Genomic DNA, 17,660 nt, shown 5'->3' on the forward strand with positions numbered 1-17,660 from the left:
CCTCTTGACACATCTGAATTATTTTACAACATGCAAGCCATCCCCAATGTGTCAAAAACTTTCTGTGATCAAATGTTCCAACAGAAGGAAGCTGAGTAGGTGGTGAAAAGTTCTCTGTCAAGTACTTGTAAACACAATCAGCCACCTTTGAGAAGCACCTGGAGAAAACGCTCTCAGGCAGGGTGAGCCAGATAAGATAGAGAAATGGAATCAAGCATTTCAAAGGAAGCAGATGCTTAATGGTAGGGAGCCTTCTGGAGGCAGATGTGCTGGTGTTTGAAGTTAGAGATATTGACCATCACGGTTGAAGCAACAGATTTAATGTTGATCAGGACAGAGGTCTGAAGTGGCTATTATGGCTTTGCAAGACATTTTACTGTAGCTGCAGCAAGACAGGTCACAGAGACTCCAATGGCTGACTAAAACGGCTCAGCCCATCATTGGAACTCATCTACCGGACCTGGAGACAATCGACAATTCTCGATGCCTGCAGCATGCTCGTAACATCTTTAAAGACCCATCCCACAGTCTGTTCAATTCCCTGCCATCTGGTAGGAGATACAGAAACATCTTAGCCAAGACAGTAAGACTAAAAAGCAGCTTCTTCCGGAGGGCTATTATGCAGCTGAATAACACTACACCCTGGCTTGCCAATGGCCTTTGAGTGTTAAGGACTATCAAAGTCACTTGTTGCCTGTAAATATGGGATTTTTAAAATTAAGCCATACCACATGCTTTATAAATATCTAGCAACACAGTCTCATTGTCTTGAGCAATGATAATCAAGTTCTATTCTATTCTATGAGCAAAAGATGGAAATGTGACAAGTGGAAAGACTTGTGGAAGGTAAAGAGAAGATGAACATTCAGAGATATAGAGTAGACGATGAAGAATTTAAAAGCTCTTCTCTGTGTCCCAGAGCGCATTTAAAACTTAAAACCTCAGTGCATATGAATAACCTTGCTATAAGTAAAACCTAACTCTGGTTAACTTTCAGTCAATGGGTGGTAGAGGTGGGGACAGGGGAGTGGGTAGGTGTTGACAATGTGAATTCATAAATGAATTTGTCAGTGAACTATAGACTTGGGCTGATCAGGACATGGATTAGCGTTTCGATGCCATTGAGATGTGAGAAGGAAAATAAACACATCTAATAATAAATCAGAAGCTGACGGAACCAAATAGGGCACTTAAATGGGCACAAATATAAATGCGATTGTTTGACATAATTATTATTGGAAGGAATTCTTTCCCCTTTGTGGAATGTACAGCCTTAATTCTCATATGTTTTACCACTGCTGTAATATTCTGTTGTATTGTTATCTTTCCTTTTTATACACTATAATATCTGTTCTTTTCATATGCAGCCTTCTTACTTTCCACTTATGGTCCTTCAATTTTTTTTCTTATCTTTTCCTTCTGACACAGTGTCCATCTCCTGACTGGCACTGAACACATTGGCCTCAGTAGAGCTGTGAGAAAGCTGTAGGTAATCAAACCTGATACTCACATGTTTCCACACTTCACAGCCCAGCCACTCGCTTTATATCCTAAGGTAAATAATTCTCTCTGTCTTGGCCTGGAACAACGATTAAGCTTTCCACTTGGCTGAGCTCAAGGTGGGCTTAGTCAGATCCAGATTGTTTCAGTTAACATGAGCAATGGACCCAGTGTTATACCTGAATGCCTTGGACAATAGCCAGAAGAATTTCCAGACATTTCACTCAGAGACTCAGCCTATAAAACTGTCAGTAAAGTTGTATTCTGTTTCACCTTTACCATCTCTAACAATCCTTTAATTTATAAGGGAAATAAACATAAGGGATAATGGGTTAAGTATTTGTTTTTCAGATCAGAAAGCATAAAACAGCTGGGAGAAAGTAAATAAAAATCTGGGCTACAACTGGAGCTAGAATTTGAAAAATCTGTGATCAATTTATCATAAGCCATAGTTAATACTAAAAACAATGATAACTAGCTTCAGCCAGCAAAAGCTTAATATGTCCTCAGACCTACAGATCAAAGGATTAAAGACATTCCTGATTTTCTTGAATGAAAATGTGATTAGGTTATCAAGAGTTTTAATCCTGAGAATGCTGATGGAGCAAATTTAAAAGAAGACTGAAAAGGGACCCGGTGAGATTATAATTTCTACTTGACACCAAGAAATCTATTTGATCCCTTCAGTAACGTTAGCAGGCTGAGCTTTTTAAGATGCAATTGTACTGCGCATGGTTCTTTCGAAAGCGAAAGAACATACCTAAAGGGTTAACAAATTTTCAATGTTAAACTGTTAACACTTTCCCTTTCCTGAAGCTCTTCATGTGAACTAGCCAAAACTTCATGTGTTTTTCCTTCTGAAATTATTTTCTCCCAATCTTCTATTGTAAACATATGCTGTGGTGAGGACTTTTTGATTTGCAAGATACAGCAGTGGGAAGCAGTTTAGTAACTTTTGGCTGCATTCAGATTCCGCCAGCCAAAACTACTCCAACTTCTATTCTGGGTCTTATAGATTCAAGATGAGCTCTTGGAAATCAATCTATCAGTTGCTAGAAGCTCAGAAGTTGCCATTAAGTGTTGTGGTTAAGTGCAAGACATTTGCCATCAGTGTAGTCATTGAAATTGCTACAGTGAACTTTTAAAGGGAAAAGTCTTTTGTAGAAACTCACTGAAAATGATCAGAAATATTGCCAAAACATATCACTGTATTTCACAGGTAGAATCTTGAAGTACTTCAAGAATGGGAGAGTGTGGAAAGGTTCAATACTCTAGACCACACTATGGACGACTGAGTAAACCATTGTGGCTCGGACATGTTGACACAATGCTAAGATGCCTTGTTGTCCAACCAGATGACCTACTGCCAACCAAGAATAGTTTGAAATAAATTTAAATGCAAGCCACAAAATATTTACTTGCATCTGATTGACACGAATTGACATTGGCAGAAAAGATGAGGAGAGGCAACATGAAATACTGTGCAAGGGCAGAGATACAGAGTAATATGGATGCAGAGTCATTGACAGTGATAGAGCAGGTTGAAAAAGTGGTTAACATGGCATACACATCATCAACAGTGCATTTTAAAGAGTTCAGAAAAGGGTTAGGGAGAGTTTGGTCAGGCTAAGACTTGTTGCTTGGAATGTAAGTGAATGAAGGACAATGTTAGAGAAATGTTTCAAATTATGAGAGGCATAGTCGATGAGGTGGATCGTACCAGACTTTTTTCCCAGGGTAGATGTATCCAAAATTAGGGACATAAGCTTAGGGTAGGGGTTCCCAACCTGGGGTCCATGGACCCCTGGGATAATGGTAGGGATCCATTGCATGTGTGTGTTCATTGCGAGCGATGAGGATGACTGAAGTCCTTGGGTGGGTATATTTGTTATTTGTGTGTTCAGAGGTGACTGACGAGACCAATCCGGGCCAGGGAAGTACCTCCTGCACATGGGGCAAGTGTGTGAAAGTTCTGTAGTTGAGGTGCCTGCTGCTCGTTCTTTCCAGTGTTGTTCCCTTCCTGCTTCAGCGTTGAGATTCTTTTCAGCTTTGGAGGCACCTTCATTGAGAAGACTACGCCAGGATGAGTGATTCAAGGCTGCATGTTCCCTGCTTGGGGATGCGATCATCTGACATCCTGACAACATGGCCTGCCCATCTGACTTGCTATTTCGTCACCAATGTGTGGACAGTAGGCATGTCTGCTGCAGATGGAACTTCCGTGTCAGGAATTCTGTCTTTCTGTAGGCATGGCAAGTGAAAGTTGTTCAGTCTATGCATGTGTCTCATGTACCAGTCCACGTTTTGCACATGTAGAGGAGGGTGGGTAGGATGACAGCACAGTAGACGTTCAGCTTGGTCTTCAGAGTAATTCTCTTCTCCCTCAGACAGTGTCACAAAGTCTCCCAAAATTGGCACTAGCCTTGGTGACCTCGTTGTCAATGTGAACTGCTCCTGCGAGGGTGCTGCCGAGATACGTGAACTTGTCCACTGCCTGGAGCTGGTAGTTGTTCACCGATGGGTGGCTCCACATTGGATTGATCTGGAGCTGCTTGGTGCATGGTTTCCAACTTCTTGGTGCTGATAGCGAGACTGAAGTTGTCACAGGCTGTGGAAAATTTGTCAAAGATGTCCTGCATTTTAGACTCAGACCTTCTGTTGAGAGCGCAGTTGTCTGCAAATAGGAAGTCTCTCAGAACCATCTCTTTGACCCCAGTAATGGCTTGAAATCTGTGCTGGTTGAACAGTTTGGCATCCATCCTGTACTTGATGTGGATTCCAGAATCGCAGCCCCGGAATGCATCAGTCAACATTGCACTGAACATCAGTTAAAGTAAAATTGGATAGGTATATGGACAGGAAAGGAATGGAGGGTTATGGGCTGAGTGCAGGTCGGTGGGACTAGGTGAGAGTAAGCGTTTGGCACGGACTAGAAGGGCCGAGATGGCCTGTTTCCATGCTGTAATTGTTATATGGTTTATATTGTTTATATCATGCTGAAGTGAGAGGGCACCAGCACACGTCCCTGCTTGACGCCATTTGTGACTGAGAGCAGTCACCACCTTCGAGCAAGCGGGCTGACATCCTGTCATGAAACTGCTTGGTCATGGTAATGAATCTGCCAGGGCACCAAACTTCACCGTGGTCTTCCAAGTGGAAGATCGTGGTCCATGGCATAAAAAGGTTGGGAACCCCGGTTTAGAGTAGAAGAAGACGGATTTATAAAAAACGAAGCTGAGAAGCAACTTTTTCACACAGAGGGTGGTGAGTATATAGAGCTTGCTGCCAGAGGATGTGGTTGGGGCAGGTGCAACAGTATCACTTAAAAAGCACTTGGATAGGTACATGGAGGGGTGGGTCTTAGGGCGATATGGACCAGGTGTAGGACATTGGCACTACTGGGTGGGCACTGTGGTCAGCACAGACTCATTGGGCCAAAGGGCCTACATCCATGATGTACAATACTTTGACTCATTTGCAGAGGTACATAGACAATGTAAAAGCAGTGAACTTATGCTGAACCTTATAAAACAGTCCAGACTCAACTGGAGCATCCAGTTCACTTCTGGTCAAATAATAGGAAGGATGTGATGGCATTAGAGACTGTTTCCAGAAAACAACTTACAAGAATGGTTCCTGGGATGAGTAATTACAGTTACAAAGACAAATTAGAGAGGCTTAGTCTGTTTTTTTGAGTGGGGGAGATCTGATAGAAACATATATATTGATAAGGGACTCTGGACAGAATGGATTTGGGAGGTTATTCCATTGCTGGAGGGTAAGAAGTCACCAGTATAAACTAAAGGGAAAGAGCATTGAGGACAAGCTTTTATATACGTGCATAATTGGAATATGGCACACACTGTCAAGAGGGAATTAAATAACATAATGGTGAGGAAAAGTTTACAAGATTATGAGAAATGCCAGATGAGGAACTAGAGAATTGTGCTGGTAAAGAGCTCGTATGGTCATGATAGGCAGGATACTGTGTTATAGCCATTCTGCGATTCTGTTGCCTCATGTGACAAATGTGGACCGTGACCACTTCACAACTTAGTGAGTGCTTATCATGTGTGAACATATTGCCATTGGGCACAAATTCCTACACCATCTCATAGCTGAACTTCCTGGAACATTAACTTCTTAAACTGATTGTTTAAAAAAAATACAATGAACAATTCAAATCATGTGACTCATAAACTTGCATTTCAAGACAGCCAGAGATCGACCCTCGGATGTCTCTTGAAGTATTTCTGGCAGTTTTGTCTTGTTATTGCTAATTTTCTACTTGTAGGGCAAAATGCCCAGAAGAGAAAGGGTCAGAAATGTTAAAGGAAGAAAAGTCAGCTGCTACAAGTATTTGATGACATTAGAGAGTTACTAACAGTGGGGAAGTCATTAATGAGTATGTAATCTTATCCAACCTAATGACCAGTATTGTTCTGTTTTTTATTTCTCCTGCTTTAGTTTTTAATATGTCATCTTTTACTTGTGCAACTACATCCGTGACAAGTGGTAGCTCTGGCTTCCTAAAAGACATCCTTGTCTATCTGCTTCATTGAGAGATAGAGGACAGAAACGAATGCTTCAACCCTCTGGATCCATGCTACCCCTGTACACTAATCTTACATTAATTCCATCTTTTTTATTCTCCCCTCATTCTCATTAGTACCCCTAAGTTCAACTTCAATTTTAAGTCCATTGTCATTTTCTTTAGCCAGAGAGTGGTGAATTTGCGGAATTCATTGCCACAGATGGCTTGGAGGCCAAGTCTTTGGGTATATTTAAGATAGAGGTTGATAGATTCTTGATTAGTCAGAGCATGAAGGGAAATAGGAAGGAGGCAGGAGATGGATGGAGGCTGAGGGAAATTAAATCAGCCATGATGAAATAGCAGAGCAGACTCGATGGGCTAAATGGTCCAATTCTGCTCCTATATCGTATGGTCTTATGATCGTATGGTTGTTCAACCATACACATGAATACCGCTAAAGGAGACAACTTTCCTCTGGACAACACAATACATATAAACCACAGCACACAAAGCAATACTGCTAATACTGCCACAAATACATTTATAAATAATAATGTTTGTATACGATTAAATTAAAAAGACAACAGAATAACACTGCTGGTTCTTTAGAGGTGATGTGACCTGGGTGGTGACAGGGAGTTCAGTAGTCTACCAGCCTGGGGGAAGAAGTTGTTTCCCAGTCTCTCAGTTCTTTGCTAATGATACAGTACATCCTGCCTGATGGTAGGGGGGTCAAAGATATTATTGGACAGATGAGAGCGATTACTGACAATGTTAAGGGCCCTGTGCACACAGCGGTCCTGATAAATACCTCTAATGCAGGGGTTCACTTACCTTTTTAATTCTATGGACCCCTATTATTTACTGAGGAGTCGGTGGACCCCAGGTTGGGAACCCCACTGTAATGGGTGCATGAAAGAGAGATGGAAATCATCCCAGTTTGTTGTGGTCAATTAACCTACCAATGTTTGGGATGTGGGAGGAATCCAGAACTCCTGAGGAAAGCTCCATGGTCACAATGAGCACGTGCAAACCCCCCGCTGACAGCTTCAAGGTTACAACTGAACTCTGGTTTCTTGTTCTGTGAGTACTAGTTATCCATTGTGCTGCATCATTTGGAAGTTGCCTGGAGGCACCCTAACAGCAGTGAGTTTGTATGTCAATGCATAAATCAAAATATTATGGCTGGTCATAACAGTGATAATACAATGATCATCAGGGATTTTATTTTACCTTTACGCTAAGCAGCCTAAATTAGAAGTGATAATGTATAAAACCACTTCACACAGTGAGTTAAAGATGGGGTTGAACATGTTGAAAAACCATTGAGTGAACCGTCTGCTTTAAATGTAGAAATGTGAAATGAGAAAGACCTGCAGTAGTTAATAACTTGGTAACTAAGGGGCCTTTAGGGAAAAGTGACCATAATATAATAGATTTTTTAAAAGACTGGAAGTTATTAATTTAAAACCAAGGTCTTAAATCTAAACAAAACTATCAATGAAGTTATGAGGCATAAATTGGCTATGGTAAATTGGGAAATGAAATAGCAGTGCATGAGCAAAGGGTAATATTCAAATAATTACTGCAAAATTTACAAAGAATATACAGTATATCCTTTTAAAGCACAAATGCTCAATATAAAATGCTCCAACTGTGGTAGACAAAGTTAAGAAAAAGCTTATAGTATTGCCAAAAAATAGTGAGTCCAATGATTAGGGGAATAGAAATGTCTGATTGCAGCAAAGGAGAACAAGAAATTGATAAGAAATGGGAAAATAGAAGGTAGAACCTAATCTAGCAAAAACATGAAAAAAGATTTAAAAAAAAAATTCTACATATATAAAAAGGACTAGATTAGCAGAAGTTAATTTGGTTCACTTATATACTGAGGTAAGAGAAAATTTGGTGCCTGTAAAAAGTATTCATCCCCCTTGGAAGTTTCCATGTTTTATTGTTTTATGACATTGAATCACAGAGCATTTAATTGATCAACAGAAAAAAGAAGACTCTTCCGTGTCAAAGAGAAAAACTCACATGAAACCGCGCCTAGAATTTACCAGAAGGCATGTGTGAGACTCTGAAGTCAGCTGGGAGAGAGTTCTATGGTCTGATGAAACCAAAATTGAGCTTTTTGCCCATTCTCCAAACCCGTTCTGCAGACTCCCTGTTTCTTCAACACGACCTGGCCTTTGTCTATTTTTATATCATCCTCAAACTTGGCCACAAGTCCAACATTTCTGTTATCCAGAATATCAATATATAACCTGAAAAGTAGAAGACCCAACACTGGACCCTGACAAACACCACTAATCATTCACAGCCAACCAGAAAAGGCCCTTTTTATTCCCACTCTTGGTTTGCTTCCAATCAGCTGATCTTCCACCCATGCTAGAACTTTTCTTGTAATTCTCTTGGCTCCTTGTTTTTCTTGTAAATGCTCTGTCTCTAATGGTGTGTGCCGGTGATACTGCTGCAAGCAAGATTTTCATTGCTGTGCGTACAGGTACGTGTGCATGTGATAATAAACTCAACTTTGACATTGATTTTAACTTTGAAGGGATGTACTACAGGTGAATGCAGACCAGCCGATCCTCCTGCATCATTTTTAATGTTGTTGTTGAATAGCATTTACCAGTTTCGGAAATCAATATCGACATATGAAGCTTTTCTTGATTAATCCCTGCTGGCAGTTAACTGGAGTAGATAATGATGGTCTACACAAATTTGGAAAACTATAGAAACTGGCATTCAGCTTTTTCCTGGTCCTTGCACATAAACGTAACTCTGTGGGAATCCAAAGATTTGGTTTATAATTGGGGATCACATTTTAGAAAAAGAATGATGTCATTGTCACGTTGCAGGCTTTTTTTCAGGAAAATATGACACAATTGTAGTTATCAGAATTCACTTAATTTGTACTGGAACAATCCTAACGCTGTGCAATTGGCAGTTTCACATTGGAATGTGTTAATATTTTTCCAGGAAATTTTCTTCTGGTATTTTGTGAAATAATATTGAATGCTATAGTTCAACTGGGATTTCTGCCTTGGAATCAACATTTCCTTACTTACAGTAGATACTTCAGAACATAGTTTTAATTAGAAGAAGGAAAAAAAATGGCTTTAGTGGGGTGGTGTTTTGCATGGTGTCCTAGAGTTCATTGTAATACACCTTGGCTTGTGGTCCCCCAATTTCTGCTTTTCTATTGTCAAACCTTGTTAGCAGAGCTTCAACATAATGTGTGTCCCCAGCAGCTGAGCAAAGTTCACAATTCTTATTCATTAGCATTGGCAGAAGCCTCTGACATATTGAGCTAATAAGAACATAAGATATAGGAGCAGAATTAGCCCATGTGGCCCATCAAGTCTTCTCCATCACTTCATCATGGCTGATCCATTTCCCTCTCAACCCCTTTCTCCTGCCTTTTACCCCGTATCCATTCATGTCCTGACCAATCAAGAATCTATCAACCTCTGCCTTAAATAGACCCAATGATTTGGCCTTCACAGCCGCCTGTGGCAACAAATTCCACAGATTCACCACTAAAGAATTCCTCCTCATCTCTGTTCTAAATGGACATCCATTTAGAACGCTAATAAACTTTCTGAGGTGCTAAAATGGTTGCAATGAGTCATAGGGAACACCTGACTTTGCATCCTAGAATGCCCAAAGTTCTTTGCACCAATCCATTGTTTCACAGATATCGCTGGAGGATATTTTAAATACAAGGTACACAAACAACAAATAACTTGACAAGATATATGTAAGAAATCCATGGCGGTGTTTGGGAGAATAATGTACTAGCAAAGTGGCTGTTAAATAATATTTGATTTTGACCCAGCAGGTTGCTGAGTTTCAAGCATGCTACAATTAAGCCAAAAGGGTCAATGCCTGACCTTTTGACAGTTAATGTTAGAATTATACAGTTGTACAGCATAGACACATGCTCCTTATCCCACTACACCTATACCGACCTTTTTGGCCGCCTACGCTAATTCCATTTGCCTGCATTAGGTTTGTAGCCCTGTGTCTTGTCTATGTTGCAACTTGCTAGATGACTACTGCACTGCATATAGTGGTGGGAGGGGGTGGAGGTTGTACTAAATGGAGTGATCTTTCAACTTCATATTTCATTTAAATTATGTCACAATGAGTGAAACTATTGTGTCGGACAATTTTGTTTCCCTGTTTCAGTTAAAAAAAATTATCCAGGGTTGCTGTTGGATTTTTATCCAGTACACCCTAGGCAATCCCTGTTCACATCGTAACAATCATTTCAAACCTGGCATTGGGAAAAGCTAGGCAGTAAGGTTCCTGTCTGTCTGTACGTGACAGTTTGGTGTTTGGTTTTACACAGAGGGTGAAAGTGGAGGAGAAAAATAACTAACAAATGGTGAATAATCAGAACATATGAAGAAGATTACAATTTGAGCCAGTATTTCTAGTGGCATGTGACACGAATGAGACACGAGTAAGGATATTATTAAAAAAAGATCAGCATCACTTATATTTGTGACATTGTTTCTTGAGTTGTTCTTAGGTGTTGCTATAGAAACATGTGAAGTTAAATGTTAGAAGCATTGGGAATTTTTCTGGAATTCTGGTTTGGCTTACTTGGTTTTGATGGCACAACGTGGTTGATAGAGAGGAGGTATAATATACAGTCTAATAGAATCTGAGATTGATAAATTATCCTATTATGTTCAGGATTGCCCTATAGGATTTAAATTCTTAAACCATGAATGAATGAATGAAATTTTATTTTCAGTCAGTACAAACATAACAAAAAACATCATTTTCAACCATTGTAGCTTAATTCCTCCTCTATAGGAACTAACAGTTTATATTGGCAAGTTTATATCCACGTGGATATCGTCTCAACCAAATCCCCCAAATCCAACTTGTGACTCAAAGACCAATGAGGTTTTAAAAAATATTGAACAATATTGTTTTCATTATTGAATTGTGAATTCTCAAGAACTCCTGAGACTGCCCGTTTCTGGTAGATGAAAGTAGTTTTCCACTTTTCTTCAGTCAGGATTGAAGTTGAGTTCTGAAGTGGTCGATGAAGCCAATGAGGGAACCAAAGTTCCTTCCACAGTTGTGGAGGAGCTAACCAAAGGAGTGAGTGGCTGAGAGTTTCTGAGATGAGGCATCCATTTTCCTACTTATACAGAGCCTCTGTGAGTCCCAAAGTCATGGTCACAACATTCTCAATGCCATCTTAGATGCTCCCTCTCTACTTTGAGTGTTTATGGGCCAAGGGTTCTCAATTGTTCCCGGAGAGGTGGTGGAGGCAAAAACACTAGGGTCTTTTAAAAGACTCCTGGAAGTCTACATGGAGTTCAGAAAAATAGAGGGCTATGGGTAAAGCCTAGGTAGTTCCAAGGTAGGGACATGTTTGGCACAGCTTTGTGGGCTGAAGGGCCTGTATTATGCTGTATGTTTTCTATGTTTCTAAGTCTTTAAGAACATCAGTGATGGGTTTACCTTATCAGGTTGTTTACAGAGCTTGGTGCAGATGATTTATTTTGAAAGTCTAATATTGAGCATGCAAATGTTGTGGTCCACCCACTACAGCAGAATCAAAAGCATGTTTATTTTGTTGTTTTGGTGGTGGCAGTAAAATGTGATACATAAAAATTACTATACAAATAAAAAAAAGTGGAAAAAAAAGGAGCCAGTTAGTGAAATAATGTTCATGGGTTCATGGTCCATTCAGAAATCTGATGGCGGAGGGGAAGATGCTGTTCCTAAAATCTTGATTGTATGTTTTTAGGCTTCCGTACTTCCTCATTGGTGGAAGTAATGAGAAGAGGGCATGTCCAAAATGGTGAGGTACCTTCATGATGTATTCCACCTTTTTGCGGCATTGCCTTTTGAAGATGTCCTCATTGGTGGGGAAGCCAATGCCCATGGTGTAGCTGGCTGAGTTTACAAAAACGTGCAGCTTTTTCCAGTCCTTCAAACCTGATGGTGATACAACCAGCCAAAATGCTCTCTATGGTAAAGCTGCAGAAAATTTGACAGAGTCTTTGATGACATGCCAAATCTCTGCAAATTCCTAATGAACTATAGCCACTGGAGGGCCTTCTTTGTAATTACATAAGTGGGTGTAGTCCAGGATAGATCTTCAGAGATGTTGACACCCAGAAAGTTGAAGTTACTCACCCTTTCCACTACTGATCTCTTGTTGAGATGCGTTCTCCTGGTTTCCACCTACTGTATTCATGGGCCTTCCTGACATCGGTGCAAGTTTGTTGTTGCAACATCATTCAACTTGTTGACTGAATGTAACTGGAGTCTGAATGCCAGGGAGACAATGCAGAGTTTGCTTTGCTTATTGCCCAATGAAGCTGGAGAATTTTGCAGACATAGAACTGACTTTTCAGGTATCCAAATGTCAGAAACATATAAGAGAACAGGAATTGTTTCTGCCAGTAGACCAGGAGCTTTGTGTCAGATTTTCCTCAGCCAGCCTCAGACTGTGCAGCTTAGTTGAAGGCATTGGTGATTCTATCAACAGTATCTCCTTGTTATTATAGCTCCTGTAAAATGGGAAGTGGTCCAATTTTGTCAAGGTCTTGCATGAGACCTCATTGTTGTCTGGCAGTGGGTTGGGTTGGTAGGAGCTATTGTAATTATTCTGCAGATATTGAATGTACGATTCGTCCTCTCAGTGACTGTCAGTGATGGCTTGGAGCTCAACCTTGGAGTGCATGAAAATACAAGTGTTGCCAGCATTCTGCAGCTCAGCTACTGAAATGAAGGCGACTTTGGTTCTGAAGTGTCGGATGAATATTTCCCATTAGTCTTAAAGATTGGCTCCAATTCTATGGGAAGTTTTGGAGTTAAGGAACAAAAAATTAACGAGACAGTTTAAGAAAAATGTTCCAATGATGGAACATTGATTCACATTAACCTTCACCATATTGGTTTAAATGCAGAACCATGTTAGTATAATGGCTTACATGTCATCACAGATGGGCTGAGAAATGGTGGATGGAGTTCTATCCGGAAAATGTGTGAAGTGATGCTCTTTGGTGATTGAACTTGAAGGCAGAGTACAATGTTAATAGTAGAATTCTCAACAGTGTGGAGGAACAGAGGGAACTTGGGGTCCTCATCCATAGATCTCTCAAATTGTCGTGCAAGTTGATAGGGATGTCGAGAAGGCATATGGTGTGTTGGTCTTCATTAGTCAAGGGACTAAATTTAAAAGCTGCAAGGTAATGTTGCAGCTCTGTAGAACTCTGGTTAGAGTCCAAACTTGGAGTACAGTCTTCAGTTTTGGTTACTTCATTATAGGAAGAATGTGAAAGCTTCAGAGAAAACGTAGGGAAGATTTACCAGGATGCTGCCTGGATTAGAGAGCATGCTTTATAAGGAAAGATTCAGTAAGCTAGTGCATTTTTCTTTGGAGTGAATGAGGATGAGAGCTGACTTAATAGAATTACATAAAATGGCATAGATAGAGTGGATTAGCTGGAGAATTTTTTTCTAGGGCATTATTGACTAATATGAGAGGATACAATTTTAATGTAATTGGAGAAAATTATAGGGGGGATGTTAGAGGTTTTTTTTTAACACAGAGATTGGTGGATACGTGGATATTGCTGGGGTGGTGGTAGATGCAGATACATTAGGGACATTTAAGAGACTTAGATAAGCACATTGATGAAAAATGGAGGGCCATGTGGGAGGGAAGAGTTAGATTGATCTTGGAGTAGGTTAAAAGGGCGTTGCTACATCATAAACCTGTACTGTGATGAACTGTTCTATATTTCATGGACAACTGAATTTGAGGAGTTTATTGCACAGTTTTCCCCATTTGAATAGTTGTCTAACTACATACACCCTGACGAACAGCCAAGTCTTCCTTTGGCATGGCCTAAATAAGTAAGGACAAAGCATTGTGTGACTGAAGGTGGAGAGCTTTTTAGACAGAACATTCTTTTAGACTGGTTATAGGATGCTGTTGAGGACAAAAAATGTGATTTGTCCTCTGTTCAAATGTATACTGATTCATAATGAATGTAAATAACTAGTAAATGCTCATCAGCCTTTCTGCTTTGAAATAACATGTAGTGCCCACTAGGAAGATGAAGTACTCAGATTCATAGTGATAATGCACTTTTGTGTGTGGTACTCCACTCCAATATATTGCAGATGAAAAGAAAGGAAGTTTAATTGATGATTCTAATGTGCTTCCAACTTGCTTAACCTTCATGAAAACAGTAGACTAATCAGGCTACCTTCCCCCCCCCCCAGCCCCTGACTTTTCCCACCCACCTCCTTCCCTTCACCCCAACTTTTTCTTCTGTCATCTTCCCCCTTCCTTTCCAGTCCTGAAGAAGGGTCTCAGCCCAGAATGTCAACTGTTTGTTCATTTCCATGGATGCTGCCTGACCTATCGAGTTCCTCTAGAGTTTTGTGTGTGTTGCTTTGGATTTCCAGTATCTGCAGACTTTCTCCCATTTGAGATGTGCAGGGGTATTGTGCCTCTTGAAAACGATTTGGTTCCTTGACTCCAGTGGAGCCGATTTTAGAAGTAAAATCCAGCACACTAAAACTACTATTCTGCATATTTGTTAGTACTGGTCCAAGAATAATTTTTGATAGCACTGTTCAGCATGGTTAGAGAAAATACTTAGCATTCCGCAAGAAGGAACATTCTTTTTGAATATTACCTGACAAGTTAATCTAGAAATGCACGTTCTGCCCATGAAGTAGTTGTATGTTATTGGGTGGGACATATCTTGACTAATTATGCTTAACCATTCAAATGATACACAAATAATGAATGGCAAGAGTTAAAATGGCAGCCATTCAATGAGCCTGTTATAGTCAGGGTAACCATGTGTGAGGGAGAAAAGTCCCTGTTGAACTGAATCCTATAATAAATACATGCATTCTTATTCATTATTGTCTAAATAATTGTTGCACCAGTAGGTTTGTTGTAATGCATTTTTTTAAAAAGCAAACTGTTCTGCTCATCAGTCTTATACAGCAGACTAGGGACCACTTAAAAATACTTGGGATCACTTTTGCATTATAGTAAGTGCTCATGCTCATTTGTTTTGTTTGCACAGAGGTTTTCATCATTCTATGTTCCAATTAGTGGGCATAACTATACTGCTATTTTACCAAGGAGACCAAAGGGATGACTCTTCTTCCTGTCACTCGTAAAGACAGCATCAGTCAATTAAAGCACAATTTGATGAAAAAAAGGGCAAGTTTGGCGGCACTTTCAATCCAGCAGCTAGTCATTTTGCTGCAGCAAAGGCCCTTCAGGAATCTTTATACACCAGCCCATTAACAAGTATTACATTAACAAGGGCAGTTTATTATGATGGAAGTGAATCACTCATCTACATAATTAACAGGCTGCATTTTCTTTAGCTGTCAAGCTATAACAGCTTTTTTTTCCCCCTGCAAATTGCTGCTTCTGCTACCATATTTGACAAAAAGAGTTCCAAGATTGAAAGGAGAGGCAGGATCGTTGATGTTTTCAATCCAATAGCGCACAAAGCACATAGAGAGGGTACTTAGACTCCTTCTATTTCCAGTTTATACATTGCCTTCACTGATGTTAGAGAAAAAAAGGCTCATTAAGAGCAGCTGCGTACATATCTCCTTGTAAATCAGCAACGTGACACAAATGGAGGGGCTCCTTCTAGCACTTTCTACCTTTCCCCTGAAAGCTGTGGTTTTTGAGAATAATGAAAAGGTGAGTTATTTCTATTGGTGGCAATTACTGAGAGATAGGATGCGCTTGTTTTATTTTACATGTCAGGGTCTGAAGTAATGCCAACCATGAGGATGTCTCGTCACACCATAGTCTCATAGAATCTGGGCTCTCTGTACACATTAGGGCATAGACTGTATGAAATTGATCTTGGTGTGATTCAAAATATGCACCATAGCATTTGTTCTTTGATAATAGGGGTTTTATGCTATGGACACCAGGTTGGGAACCCCTGAGCTATAAGAATTTAATCAATAGCATTGAATTATTGCCAATCAATGCAATCAATTTGTCCCATCAAATGGCGTATATTTTGAATTAGTCATTTGAAGTCCATTCAGCTACCTCAATATCCTCTCATCGATCTGAAATATGTAGCTCTAACAGAGGATGTCAGGTAGTAACACCATGAAATCTGGGAGAGAGCTAATATTATAATGCAACATGTAGTTCTCCATTTAGTTATATTATGAAGATTATTAAACAACATTATTACATGGCTCCTGTAGATCAATTCTGGACATTTCTACCAATAATGTTGCAACCAAAGAGCAACAGTTGCTCTTTTATAACCAAAATCACAAATACTTTCCAGCCTGCTGGAAGGCTATGAGAGATCTCACAACATTATATGAAGAAAGATAACATTTTCCTCCTTTAAGAAACACAAGAAATTCAATTAAAAAATTCAGGTTGTATACTGTATACATTCTCTGATATTAAAATGAAGCTGTGAGCAAGAAATTCCACATTTTGTAGGGCTGAACCATATGCAATTTGGCTGTTGCACTTATCGATATAACAATAGTCATTCCACTTCAAAAAGGCAATCTACTGATAGTAAATTACTTTTGCATGTTGTGAGGATGGGAACAGTGTTGCATAAATGTAAGTTATTACACCCTCTGGTTTTTATTTTGCTGAGCAATGCGACTGTTAAGTTTTACAGTATTACTGACTGTCAACCAAAGAAATAGAAGAACCATATTTATCTGTTGATCCTATTAAATTTTGTTCAAACATTTGGTGGCCTCCCATTTCTGAGGCAAAATATTTTAAAGGGAATGAATTTTCTAAAACACTGACCACTGGACTTTCCTTGTTTTCAGATATTTTGAGTTGTAATATTAACGTTTTAAGATCATTATTTTACCAGATAGTACTAATGAGCGTTCAGTGAAACAAGGCAAAATCAAACCTACTGGACTTGTATCATAATCACCATAAACGTTAAAGAAGCAAATCATCTTTATCAATTGCCAACCAAGTAATTAATGATTTTCCATGGACAGTTTTCCACAGCTCTACAGATGTAACTACAGAGGAGACCCCTCTGTTTTAATGACCCTGTCTATGAAAGTCAAAAAAGCAAATTGCTGGGAGAAGCTCAGTGTGTCAAGTAGCAACGGTGTGTGTGTGTGGGTGGGGGGGGGGGTGCAGGGGGAAGAATTTCTTATTTTCCTTTCTCCAGCACATGGTACTCAATTCACTGATTTCTTCTGAAAGCTTTCTTTTTGCTTCAGACTACAGTATCTGCAGAGTTTTATATAAACAATCTATTACATACAATATGAAGGTCAAGCAAAGACTAGATTCATCCCTCAATCAGAATCATATGCACCATTATTATTTGAAATCTTAAATCTAAATTAATGACTGTAGAAAACAAAATCACTTCAAGATAAGGTAATTTAATGCAGGCAAGTACAAATTAACAATTAGCAGTGTGGAAACTGCCACAAAAAGTTTTGTCCAAGATAATCTTTTTTTAATCTCAAGAACATAGAAACACAATACAATAGGAGCAGGGAAAGGCCTCCAGTGCCCTCATGCTTCTTCCATCATTCAATATGATCACAGTTGATCTATGCTGGC

The 17,660-nt window shown here is 39.6% G+C and overlaps 2 long non-coding RNA genes across 3 annotated transcripts in view; one reads left to right on the forward strand and one right to left on the reverse strand.

Moving 5' to 3' along the window:
- LOC140714628 (uncharacterized) overlaps positions 1-8,203 on the reverse strand; it is a 31,580-nt gene extending 23,377 nt beyond the window's left edge. Inside the window, exon 1 of one of the 2 annotated variants that reach the window (XR_012095956.1) lies at positions 8,095-8,203. This is a non-coding gene — a long non-coding RNA (uncharacterized lncRNA). Of the gene's footprint in view, positions 1-8,071 lie in introns of both variants that reach the window. The other variant, XR_012095958.1, reaches the window with a different exon arrangement.
- A 216-nt stretch (positions 8,204-8,419) lies between these two features.
- The window catches only part of LOC140714617 (uncharacterized), a 96,988-nt gene continuing 87,747 nt past the window's right edge, over positions 8,420-17,660 (forward strand). The window contains exon 1 of the long non-coding RNA XR_012095948.1: positions 8,420-8,540. This is a non-coding gene — a long non-coding RNA (uncharacterized lncRNA). The remainder of the gene's footprint in view (positions 8,541-17,660) is intronic.

This window comes from Hemitrygon akajei, chromosome 2 (assembly GCF_048418815.1).
Source record: "Hemitrygon akajei chromosome 2, sHemAka1.3, whole genome shotgun sequence".
Taxonomy (NCBI): domain Eukaryota; kingdom Metazoa; phylum Chordata; class Chondrichthyes; order Myliobatiformes; family Dasyatidae; genus Hemitrygon; species Hemitrygon akajei.